General features: G+C 40.5%; 1 protein-coding gene and 1 long non-coding RNA gene across 3 annotated transcripts in view; one reads left to right on the top strand and one right to left on the bottom strand.

Moving 5' to 3' along the window:
• The window catches only part of LOC113464528 (uncharacterized), a 138,453-nt gene that overhangs the window by 33,559 nt on the left and 91,379 nt on the right, over nt 1–13,515 (top strand). Inside the window, exon 3 of the long non-coding RNA XR_003389379.1 lies at nt 10,500–10,576. This is a non-coding gene — a long non-coding RNA (uncharacterized LOC113464528). The remainder of the gene's footprint in view (nt 1–10,499; nt 10,577–13,515) is intronic.
• LOC108626351 (ras-related protein Rab-37) overlaps nt 1–13,515 on the bottom strand; it is a 72,993-nt gene that overhangs the window by 33,190 nt on the left and 26,288 nt on the right. The window lies entirely within an intron of this gene.

A 13,515-nucleotide genomic window follows, 5' to 3' on the forward strand; every position in this document is an offset into this window, starting at 1 on the left:
TGGTTTGATATGATAATTGGAGAGCGGCATGTTTGACTTCGTACTAGACGAGAGCAAATAGTGAAATCCGCGTTAATCTTGCTAATCGAAACTTATAAATTGATCAAAATATCAGCCGATCGGAGAATTCTGTCCATTCCATAAAATGATGATCACGTCATATTTTATTTTCAAATTAATGAATTGTTACGTTAGTCAAAAGAAATTCAATATCTTCGCATAAAATGGATTACAATTCGTAATGAGCATAATTAATGGTTTTTAAATCCAGATCTTTCTAATTCAGTTCCCAGACATATTTTATTAGCCAGACATCCGTTTCTAGTAATTAATCATGTATCAGCGAGCTGATTTCGATGTCGACCTTATATCGGATGATCGATACATTCCATTTGGACTGGAAAGAAATTAGATCCGTGATGCCAAAAACGAGATTACATCTATGTCAGTGCATCCTTTACTGCTTTAATCCTTTGACAACTTGCGCTCAATGATAGACGATCGAAACGTGGCTGTATACACGTCGCAGAAATTTGTTGCTACAACAGTTTTGAATTGTGGAGGAGCAGTTTGGAGATTTTATAGTAAAAGCTAAGTTTAGTTTATCGCTGATCCACGATAAAGGAAGTTGTAAAGTTGATAGAGGTATCGATGTTGCCTCAAGACTGTGGGATGAAGATAAGACACGATGTGTCGAGATCCTCGTAAGGACATAGGGAAACTTTCGAAGTTGTAGACACTGATGGAATGTTTCAATCTCTCAGAAAAGCTTTCTTTACGGCGCGCGGGTCGTTTGGTTTTTATACATTTTGTGCACCGAACTTATTGAGCATACAAAGATTTTAAGAACTATAAGGAGTTTTCAGCGTGTCATGTGCAAACTTAGAAAATATTGAACTCATTTCGCTTCATCAATACTCGTCGAATATGACAATGGAGAATTTAACCGATATTTTATTTAACGAATCAGCTACTTCATTCCCGGCTAACGACTCGTCTTTGGCAACGTCTTGAGAACGTTGAAGCGACCTTAATCGACGGGAAGCGAACGAACCGTTTGTCCGATTTACATTCCAGAATTATACGCAGAGATCGTTGGTCGCATGAATTTTTCACGACGGAAAAACATCGCCGGGTCGTTACTGGATTACGAAACCCGAATGTATTTTTCGTTCGGACCCATAAAAGGGGGAAACCGTTCGAAGGGACGGCGGATAAGCGTTTCATGGCAGGCCGAACCCGTTGTCGATCTACGATAGCGCCTAAATTTGAGTTCTCTATGGCATTGATCTTTCTGTTAGACGAAAGGGTCGTGGTATTGGATTTCTCTGGTAAATCGGCCGCGGAGATCATTATCATGGACGCGCTGTCAGAATAGAAGAATACGAATGATACCAACTGCATTTACTTTTTGCATCTGCTCATTGGTTTCGTTTTCCAAATTTGTTTTTTTCTAACTTAAAAAAATAATTTTAAATCAATTATCATGAGATATTTTTTATGAAACTATTATTTTGTTTCCAAAACATTCCACATCGCATCTAATTAAATAATATTGCGATACGTATCTGCACACATAATCAGCTACAGATTAAAGATCAGATGCCAGTCGTCGTGAGACGAGCTCCATGCAATCCTCTACGGATCGTCGGCGCTCTGTCAAACGACGCGACGGTGAACCAGTCAAAGCGAAGCAACATCGAAAGCGTACATTTGCAAAATAAACTAGATGCATCCCAATCTGAGCCACGAAAAACTTGTTAAAGGTTAAATCTGATTCAGGGGCATTTGTGCGGTAAACGCGAGCAAAAAGGGACCTCGAGGACGTTGGATTTTTCCCAGAAAATTCTATCTAGAAAGCTACCCTACGCGATATCGTTAAAGCTAGCCGCAAAAAATCCGCATTTCATATTGATAGCAACTCGTATTGATTTCTGTCAGCTTAATTGAGTTTCGAGCTTCCACTTGTGAAAATATCGAGCTCCCGGTACTTATCATTTTAAAATGAATCTTTTTCAAATCACGCGAATAACGAGCGAGAGGGATTTCATTAAAATTCTACAATTAAACGCATGAAACTTCTACCAATTGTCGTGCATTATGAATACATCCTGTGACTTGCGTTTCAAACGGAGTTTCAAATGTTAATTAACATTTTTTACACGAAACCGCGGTACCCTTTGAGCGAGTAACCACTCTGCGCGGCACGAATTCAAACACTAGGGGCTCGTCACTTTTCTCACTGGCCTTACAAACTCGACAGAAACCACAGCCACATCTTAGCAAACGGTTAAACCGCGAATGAACAATGAATTATTACAAAAGCTGAGCCCATCCCCGAACGTTTATCACATCAGAGCGCAATTTAAAGAGCGAAAAATACATTTTATACACATTCTGACACCGTTCTAACATTTTCAACACATTGCAGAAAAGCGTGCGCTTTACCATAATAGAAACACCAAAGATTCATGTACATTTTCGCTTTTACACAAGTATCGGAATGTCCGCATTTTCTCCGACTTATTGCAATTCTTAATACGTAAATAAAACGTCGATATGACTATACTTTCTTCTTTTTGTAGCCAGCTAAGAGGGCATCATTTATACATAAAAGAGTACTAATAAAAACGTATAAAGAGTGTATAATAAAATAATAAAGAGTGTTTTCACTCTGCCCGAAGTTGACTTAATAATTTGATCTAATTTTTCATGTGCAACCCAATACTTGCGAATGCGAGCGTGTGCACATACTTGAAATAATCACACTGATTACATCTTGTATCAACGGTGAGACTCACTAAAGAGCAAAAGGGGGTTGAAAAGAGGGGAGAGACGCGCGCGATTTTGTGGCGCGAGCCGCGCCAGGATCGGAGCGGAGCGGAGCTGCGACTCGGACAGTTCGGGGTAACTGTCGGCACTGTGAGGGTCGTCGAGGGGTTTTCTACCCCCTAGTGCCGCCACCTGAAGCCGCAGGGGGTCCTTCGGGTCGGTGTGGTGTGGGTTCGCGTGTTACGACGCACACGCTCGCTAGGATCCCGGCAGGAGCCTCCGCCGTTTCCATGGCGATCGGCGCGCGCGTGTTACGCCGCGGCGCGCCGCGCCGGTGCATGCGCACGTTCTTTCGACGACGCTTCGCAACAGGTTTTGGCCCTAACACCGAGGAGAGATTACTAAATGGCAGCTTTATGGGACTTTGAGTCGTATAAAAAAAATTTGCAATTTTTGACGCTGTCTAGAATATATTCCCATGGAAGTAAGAAATAGAAAGCAAACCACTATCTTCTTTTGTGTAGGATTGTGCCCCTTAAATGTTTTGACAAAGAGTAATCAAGAAAAATGTTTATTGCAAAAAATTTGTTTTCATCCTAGCGAAAAATGCTTCTGACAAAAATGGTATCTCTAGGTGTCAGCTACAAATGTTACCAACTGTGTTTTGAGCCATTCAGCCCCATTCGCGGTCCCAACGATTACACGGGCGCTGCTACTTGCGGCAACACGCTCCAAACGCTCCAGGCAATCCCGGATGATCGAGATCGATTACTGGGCTTCTAATCCGAAATGTTCAGTGTTTTAGACGATAGGGATTCTTAAACAGGGACAATTTCTTATCTTAATTCAAGTAGCTAAACACGTTCAAATAATATAATACCTTCAAAGATAATCAAGAGATGTTCTAATGATATTGTCTTAATATCTCACCACAAATGTTGTTGACATTTATATATTGATAGACTCTATTACACAGCCGAGACTTCGTCCTCAACATTGGTAATAAAGATTGATGAATGCAGTTAATTTAACGAAATAATCGAGAGCAGGAGAATTCTATTTCATTGTAACCGGCATCTTAACGGCCACGTCTGCGGACAATAAACGAAGTCGAGAAGCTCGTGAGATCTCGATCTCGACTAGTCGTAGTCGCGTTTCGATAGGCGAACGCGACACAATTTGATCTCGAGGCAGCCGATTTCCTCCGGTCGCCCTGGCCTTGCGTCTTTATCACGACCCGATCGAGGAGCTCCGACCTCGTTATCGGATCGTTTCACGAGTTCATCTTCGGTGCACGCGCGTCGCCCCATTGATCGCGAAGAATAGCCGCGTTACGTAAGAAAAGGAACAGTCGCAACGACGAGGAACCAGTTGATAAGTCGTGAATCATTCTTGCCCCGAACTTGCTTTACTTTGCATCCTTTGTGCCGTCTGAATGCGTACATGTATACCTGCGCGATCGGGTAAGAAGATTATTACATTCTGACGTGTCTGCTTCTTCTTCATTTTCTACGTCTTTGGCACGTGGGCGAATTCGCGACAAGCTGCGAGAGATTAATAGGAAATCCTGACAGTAATTCATAATTAATAAGATTTGAAACGATAAAAAATAGAATGTAAATATCTGAAGCTATTTGACATATATCAGTTTGTAGGGAATATAAATACAGCAGAGATTGAAGATTTTGAATAAATCCATTATGTGTCGGGCGTACGATTTTGCGAAGGTATTTATAACAAACGATATCGGTAAATTGGCGAAATGTCTAGCTCGGGATTTGGGTCCAACTTCGATCTGTGCCATTCTGCGGGTGGACACGAAATGGAGCGTGAAACGTTGGATTGTTCGTTAACTTTAGGTAGCACGAGGCTACCTGCTTACAGGTATGGCAAAAATAAAACGGTTTTTATTATAGCACTCTCGTGAAAGCTCGTTTTATGGCACACGCGTCTCAAGCATATGTACTTACATACTCACAAGAAAAAAACATTATTATTTAACACTGAATGATTTTCACAGTTCTTCGAATAATGTACATTGAAATGAAAGTGTTAACTGCACAAGATCCATATTTATACATAAACCAGAGCCACTTAATAAGAACCGGACTGAGGAATACCTCAGCTAGAAAAGAGACCAGAAGTTGAAAATTGAATTTCCATCGAATGCGCTCGGAAGCGGTTTTACAATGGTTCCAGAGCCCCGGCCCGCGCTGGTTGAAGCAATTCGCGTTGCAATTATTCACGAGGCATTCCGGCAACCGGAAGAAAGAACTCGGCCGCGAACTTTTTAAGCAGGACGCGGTGGTAACTTCGCATTTCCATAAAAATGAAACGGCCCCGCTTTTTCTCGCTCGCTGATTTGCTAAATATTGAGCAGCGCTCGCTGCATAAAGTCCTTAATTCTATTGATTCAGAACAAAATCAAACTATAAAGCCATTATCACACGTTGGTAGAATTTAAAACCTGTGCGTTCCATAGATATTCGCATTAATTCGTGCTCCTATAAATAAAAACGAGACCGTCAACCAAAAAATTCGATGAAATCGTTTCGCAAGAATCTGTCCGGAGGCAAATTTACGAATTGCGCTCAATCCTCCATGAAAATCGTTTTATCAAGGTTCGTCTCGTTCGACGAGCGGCAGAGGCCGTTCGATTCTCCTCACGCGACGCGATTTATGTGGTCTTGGAGGACCCGGAGCTAATCTGGCGAAGAAAAAAGGTCATGAATTTTCAACGGAAAGGATGCTTTTTACTCCCCGGAGGAATTTGCGTTTCAATGTTTCCGGGCAAACGGTTGCGGTCGATTTTCACCGTCGCAGCACTCGAACGCTACCGGCGAAATTCGTTTTCTGGTTTCGGGACACCGGTAAACGCGAGCGGAAAAATGACAAGACATTAAACTTGTCCAAGTTCGGATACGATCCGACCGTTCTTCAAAAGGGGCAGAGCATAACGAGGGTAACGCTGAAATAAGCGAGAAATAGGTGTCTGAGAATGACGTCTCGCGGGTTTCAAATCGCAGGGAAGCTGAAGATTGATATAGCTGTCCAATAAAAAGGTTCGATTTAGGTCTCCAAGTTTGATTCTAAACTACATTTAATTTAATTTTCTACACTTTGTTTCTTCTTATAATTATATATTTTTCATTTTGTTCAATTTTTATCAAAAATTTAAAATTATTATTTAGTAAAAAACATTTTATATTATGCAGAATGTTTCGAGCGACAGAAGGTATTGAGAGACAATTTCAGAAGGAAGAACAGTGTTATAATTTTATTCTTTTATCGAAAATATTTGCTTGCAAGCTTATTGCGCAGTGAGATTCCATTTAATCAAAAACTTTGTACTGAAGATGAAGCGAGGTGCCAAGGGACGTAGCGGAACTTTTATTATTAAAACTTTCCTTTGTCCCCGTGTAGAACATAGCGAAAATGGAACTAGTAATTGAACCGTGCAATTAACAAATCTACATAATGAATGAAGTTCACAGTTCCATAAACGTGGATGATACAATGATAAGAGAATTTAAAAATAGGTACTCATTCCCTTTTACGCGTTCTTACTCTGTTTATAATAATTCATGATGCATAATTATTCCTGCACAGTAATGTTTGCTCTATAAATTAGCAAACAAATTCATGTTTAACATTAATTATATGTATAATAACATCTCTGAAGGGTGAAATCTTTGATTACAAAGCAAGTGTGATAAGTATTCATAGACTTATAAATTATGAAAAATTATGTAATTCACCGATATCAGGATTATGGATAATGACTAAGTCTTACGAAGGAAAGAGACGAAGTTTCGTACCTTATGAATATTTTAGGACGTTGTCGATATCTGGATTTGATTCGATGGATGGCCGCGTCCATTATTTAGCCTCGCGCCCACATAGCCTCGAAATAATGCAAGGCCTGTGCGAAATTGACCACATGGTGGTTTCTGCTTTTTCATAGGGCATCCAATGATCGTGAACGGGAAGAATAAAGCAAGGATTATACATATTCGTACTATTATCGTTTTTATTTGCCGAGGATATTTCTAATTCGCGATTTAAAATGTCTGTATATACTTTAGAAGCTAGTAAATTAATATTTGAAATAAGATGATCACGTGAAACTCGGTCTCTTATTTTTTAATACAATCTATCAAATCATTTTCTTAATGGTTTCGAATTTTGCTACACGAAGAAATATCTTTTGAAAGCATTTATTCAGTAAATTAAGAACGTTCTACTACAGAATTGTTAACTGCGTTTCCCTTCAAGTTCCAGTAAAAATAATTAACTAGAATAATTAACGGTCTGTGGAGTATAAACAGAAAGGGGAAACGTAACATAACCGAGTTTCCACGAGAAACGTGAAAACAAAGACAGAAGTGAAAATTGCCGTGGCGGGAATAATGACAGGCGAGACGAATGCGAACAGAAATTATTCTTGATCGCGAAGAACCAATATTATTCGTCGCGGCGACGGGACGCGACGTGCGACGTCCTATTCAAATTAAGCTTTCTCTTTGTCAGCCGTTGTTTGTCCGATGCGTTTGCCGTTGAACGCATTCGACGACGGCGACGTACCGCGTCAAAGGAGCTGCAATTTTCACCGGGGATAGATATTAATTGCCGTCTGCGCGACGACGGAATTCAGAATTCGCCGTCTCCTCTCGTTTGTCCACACGCGATCGCTTCCCCCGTTGCAAATTGCTTCGCGTCCGAATCGTTGTTTACCAACGTACTTCGTCAGGATTAAAAATTCGTCGAGCATCGATCTTCGAACTTACGTTGCATCCGCGGCCAAATGTTTGCGTCCGGATTTAAAATTCGTATCGATCGTCGAACATCAGCCGCGAATTTACAATTTAAATTCGACTCTTTTTCTTCGTTCTAGCCGCGGTATTTAAAGAATGGATTAAAATTCAATCTCGCGGTTGCGCTCAAAATTCAAATTGGACTTGCGAATACGTATAAGACTCCAATTAAAAATGTAAACTCCGGGAAAACGACGTTTGAATATAAAATGCGCGTTTCGGTGAACGCTCGCACGCGCGAACACCCTTCGCTATCGCCGCCGCTGTAAAAATTCCGTTCCACTTCCGTCGGCGTGACGCAATACAACTTGTGCATACTGTTCCCGGTTATCGTATCGCGTTTATCGTCCGGCTGCGTTCAGGCTCACAGATTCTACGTTTCCTTCGTTTCCATCCACTGCAAAATTTACTATCCGTACTATTTCTTCCCTGTTCACTGTGCATCATCCGTTCCTCTTTCGTTGCTCGACTATGGAGGTACATGTTCATCATCGTTGGACAGACAAATCTTTTCTCCGTTATTCGCGGTAGATTTCTTTCGTCCCGTGTTCGCGTGTGCACGAATTATATCCGGGCGGAGGGAGAACCGAGTGGCTAAAATCGGGCATCCCACTGCGAGCGAGCCCCGGGGGCTGGAGTTTATTAGCTCAACCCCCGTTTAGCGGCGGCTAGAATCCAGCAGCGAACGTGAAACATCATTAAAACTTTCAGAGAAACTCTAGTTTAGTCAGAATTTGTAGAAGAGGTCCATATTTTGTTATACATTCTATGTTGTATAATAATAGTAATCGATTACTTCATGACTTTAAAGGGACATTTGGTGATAATACGTTTGAGACATACTTTTAAACGAATAAATACACCTCGTGCATGATTAGTACGTTGTTGAACTCCACGTTTGGAATTAAATGCAATAGCTCTTAAATTGAAATTTCAGGATTAAACGATATGGCTCTGCACGGACTTCGAAAATCTGCCCCATTGTTTTCGTTGTCCTCATAACTAGTGGGTATGAGTAATCGAGACCCAAGGACCAAAACAGGGTAGTAACAGGAATGAGCAGATAAGAACCGAAGACAAGATGAGTAAGAATGTTTTCGTTAGATAGGTTTAGTGTATTTGTCCCAGAGTTAACTATATCAATAATGATAAGTTAATTTGTCATCCAACAATGTTGTATGTTCTATAATGTGAGATTAATTTCTGATTAATGAAACCTTTTAGGAGTTAGAGCAAGAATTACCTTCATTTATGTGCGTTAATAGATTTTATGTTTTTTAAAAATATACTGTCATTTATTTAACGTGTCACCGCTAAGATAACTACAGTAAGAATGTTCTGAGTGAACACCTATTTAGCTCTTGAAACAGACTTTCTTTCAAGAGAGTTAACGAGACAGAAATAACTCCGTTCAACTTTCTCTATCTTCTTTTTTTAACAACTGTGTCCATTTTAACTTTAATCTAACAGAAAGAGCGAGCTTATATTTGAAACGACGTGAAATATTGAAATCTATGAGAAGTCACTCGTTTAAGTGACCGAATGTCGAATAATTATTCGTGTTATTGTCCGTGCAATACGATTTCAGATCGTTGCTCGTTTCGCGAATGTTTTAAACCCGTCGCTGTTGCACGATTCGAACTTCCACCCGAAGGCGCCTCTGCGTTTCCCCATTCCCCGGCGCGTCGGAACTTGAAGATAGAAAGAAAACACGTAGGGACGGGTTCTGTCGAGCAGCGGGTCACTTAGCTAGCGTCGAACGCTATGCGAACGGAGGAATAAAGTAAAAACGGACGGATGGTAATACCGGTCGAAAAGAGGAAGAGCTTATTTGCAGCGTACGCGAACCGAGCGGTCAGATGACTCGGTTCAGAGCCACCCTCGACCCTGTCGGCAGATGTTGGATGCTCCCCTGACACACGGCCCCGTCCATGGGCCTCCCACTTGCCTCTGGCGTGCTCTTTTCAAAATGGCAGTGCTGGAACACGATGTTCAAGGACAGAGAACCGGGACTCCCGCTGCGTTACAATACGCACACTCTTTTGTTAAGAAGTCTTTCTTTAAGGAACTTCATGGAGAACGGCATAGGGGTGCATAGCTGACAGGCATGATGAACATGTTAGATTACACGGTTCAGCTTAAAGAAACTCTATTCACGTTTTGCAATAAGCACTATGTAATTCTCATAGTTTCTCATGCCAAATCGAATCTGGATACAGAAAGAAATTCGTTATTTAATTGAAAATGCATTCAATGGTCAATAGCCACTGGAACACTATAGAGATAGTGGCGATTGAACGAAATGATTTTTCTGAGTGAATAACCATCGGTTTTAGTCCTCAAATATCGCCTCGTTCAGTACCAGTTCACTGACGTGTATTAATGTTACAACCTCGAAATGAATTTGTATTGAAAATGATCCGACTGAATTTCGATCTGTGATATCAATCCGTTTATCGAATAAAAAGAGTGCAGCGAGCCGTCGTGAAAGGATTAAACGCGTCGCGGTTAATGCACTCGTTGGTCGCGTTGCACGCATGGCAGCAATTCTTCCTTCGGAATTTCGATGTAAATCCGGCACGCCGTTGCTTCGCGGTGCGCGGGCTTACGTAAATTCCCAGTGCAAATCCTGAAGTGGTCGTTACATAAATTCTAGCCGGGGCAGTCTCATCGAAACGCTGCACCTCGGTTACGAAGAAAAAATTATGTAACGTCGATTCGCGCGCTGCAAACTCGCGCACTCTTCTCTCATACCCTTATAAGACATCGGTGCAATCTAAGTCGAGTTTCGTTGATTTACTACTAACGATGAAACATTGTAGATTTATTGTAAATGTAAACGGAATTATTTTAAATTTAGGTATTTCCCCTTTTAATTTGAACCTGCTAAGGAACATGCATTTCATGTTTCAGGATCTTTGAATTTGAAGAACGTCCCCAGGCAAGTTACATAAATTCATTCGTCATACTTTCGAGTGCAGTTTCGTAAGGTGAGTCATAGTTTAAAGTCGAGTTAGACATCTGTTTAAAAATTTAAATTGAATCGAAAGCGTACAAGATACAACTCATTAATCACAAAAAATGTTAAATAGTCAATACTATAAATCATAGATTGATAACGATAGAGCAGATTTAATGAATTTTTGATTGTATAAAAAGATCTGCTGAAACAACATTTTTCATAAATTTTTGACTACCAACGCGGATGAAACACGTGTACATAGCAAAGTTCCGCCCGAAAATTCATAAGCGTGTTTACCATAGCGCTGAAGAGGCGTAGAACGCAAACCTGCGTGCCACATGCTATGTAACGTATTGCACCGAAACACGGTGCCATCACTCAAAGGTAAACACGCTTCATAACCAAATTCTTCAATCGAACAACACGTGCTTCCTGCACTCGAATACTTCCCGTCCATAACAGTCCCTTGCTAAGTATCGAAATTACAATGCTAGGCAATTTCCTCTCGTCTCGTTAACAGTTTCAAATCAAAATCCATTCTATCGTACAAGTTCATGAAGTCAATTTTGTGTTGGGGATATTAATTTCCACCTCAGCCTTTATTCTGTGCTAATGTCAAAGCTTATACAAATTTAAATAATATTTCATTCAATAATTGTTGTAATGTTTAATACAATATTTCATCTAGTGGCTGTCACATTAGTAGAAATAATAATTGTCATATTGTTTCATTTAATGATTGACATAATACTTAATAAAATAATTTATATAATAATTAATACAAATAGGCGAGTAATAAAATTCTCAAGGGTCTACAATAAAATCAATAAATCAACGATACTTCGTATTAATTCGCTCGGTGTAATGATAAAAATAATTATGATGAATTATGATCATGTAGATATACTAATGATGCAAATAGATTAATGCGATAGATGAGATTTCTTATAAAAGATAAATACTTCATTTATGCGATAATAAATTAATTTTATAACGCATAAGGGAAACGGGTCTCTTTTCTGAATGTGATATTAAATGTAATTTGGATCAGAGACATGGTCTGTTTCGATCCTCGAGGTGACGCTAGGCCTAGGCGATGGTTCGGGGATATCGCGGCCGAGGCCTGCGGTTTCTGCGGCCAATTCGAGACGCCGTGCCGCGCCGGCCTCGGGAGTGTTGCTCGAATCGCTTTCGGACCTTTTTGCTCCTGCTCCGTTCACCGGAGCACGAGTCGTCTCCCCCCCGTCCTCCGCTCCGTTATTCCGGTCACGAACTCACGGGCTATCTTTCTCCTCTTCTCTTTCTTCTTCCCTCGCGCGGTGTCCTAACTCGTTCCCGGTTATCAATATTTATGTCGATTTGCTTTCGTCGGACGGACTGTGTGCACCCGTAGCAAAAAATCGACGACACCCACTCGTCACTGGCCGGCTACCTCTCTGGGCCGCCCCGATGCGCGATAAGATCTCATTTAATTTGCTGAGATTCTTTGAACGTACACGAAACACGATCGCACGTTTAATTGTCATTTATTTATGGAGTGCTCGTTTAATTAACGAGGAACCAAGTTGCACAGAGGGACGTTCATTAATTATTTAATATAAAAAAAATATTCGTTAGGGGATTCGTTTGAATTCTACTTTTTTTTTTGATCGAGGGGAACATCGAATCTTAATAGAAGCCTCGTTGAAGTACATTTCGGATACGGTACGGCACGAGAACCCGGTTTCGTTGGTACAAACGACGCTGATCTGATTCACCCCTTTGTGCATTTTCTACGGGGTAAATATTTGCCGAGGGTCGGTGCGCGCGTTGCATCCCCTCGGCGAGATCGATCGTCGGCTTTGAGCGTCGAGTCATATCATCACCCGAGCTAATTTCGTGATGGAATGTCATTGGAAATCGATTCCCGTACACTGCGATTACAATTATCAATACATGCATTTTTTATATCATTTTTTATGCCGCGTTTGAAGATCTCATAAACGATGGAATTTTAAATACTTTTACTGCTTGGTAATTGAATTCATAGAAGAAACTTTAACTCGGGAATAGAGAAACTAAGTAAATAAGAAGTATTGAAACGAAAGCAGAAGACTCCATGGTCCACCCTCAGTTTGCACTGTCAGTTAGGCTGATATATTAATATCTGCACCCCTTGTCATCCACCCTCGGTGGGTTAGCCACGCTACGTTAGAGCAGCCTGTTATCTGCTCCTTTTTGTTAAAGAGAATCACAATGAAGTATTTTATTTTAATTGTAAACTACTGGCAGTGCAATTGAAGTATAATATCAATGAATTTTCTTACTTGAAGCGAGAAACCAATTAAAAATTATCAAGTTTTATGCAATTAAATTTTATATTCGATTAAGCATTTGCAATTAATTAAAACAGTTTAAACGCATTCCAATTATATCAATCCTAATATATAATAAAATACGTCTCAAAACGTTCTTCTCCAAACTTGTTCCATTAGTGCCTCCAACTGAAAATATTAATTAATGATTCTGCAATCTTCCAAGGAATCTCTGTGATAGGGTTGCACCCTCGTTTAACAGTCCACGTCACTTATCGTCGACGTCTTCGTTAAACGGGTTCAATTACGAACACACACCTTTTCGAAAACTCAGATCGACTGACCGAGAGTTTGGTTAATAGCCCGACACAGGTGCTACCCGGAATTACCTAATAATGAACGGTCCCTGCCAATCAAGTTTTGCAAGTTTGTAATCTGCGGTCTGCCCGTGCTACTGCTGTTCTGATACGTGGAATTATGGCAACTCGACTATGAAACACCGGGAGAGCTAACCGCGTTCTTGTTAATCCTGATCCGTTTAATTGTTAGATCAAAGGAGGCAGGCAAAGTGCTAAAACCTCAATGGAAACTTTGTTTTCTAACAAATTCAAAATTCACATTTGCTACAACAATTTTTAGTAGTAGAATTAGTATAAAATAATTCGCCTGTTAC

This window comes from Ceratina calcarata, unplaced genomic scaffold (assembly GCF_001652005.2).
Source record: "Ceratina calcarata isolate Rehan_Ccalc_2016 unplaced genomic scaffold, ASM165200v1 scaffold397.2, whole genome shotgun sequence".
Lineage (NCBI taxonomy): Eukaryota > Metazoa > Arthropoda > Insecta > Hymenoptera > Apidae > Ceratina > Ceratina calcarata.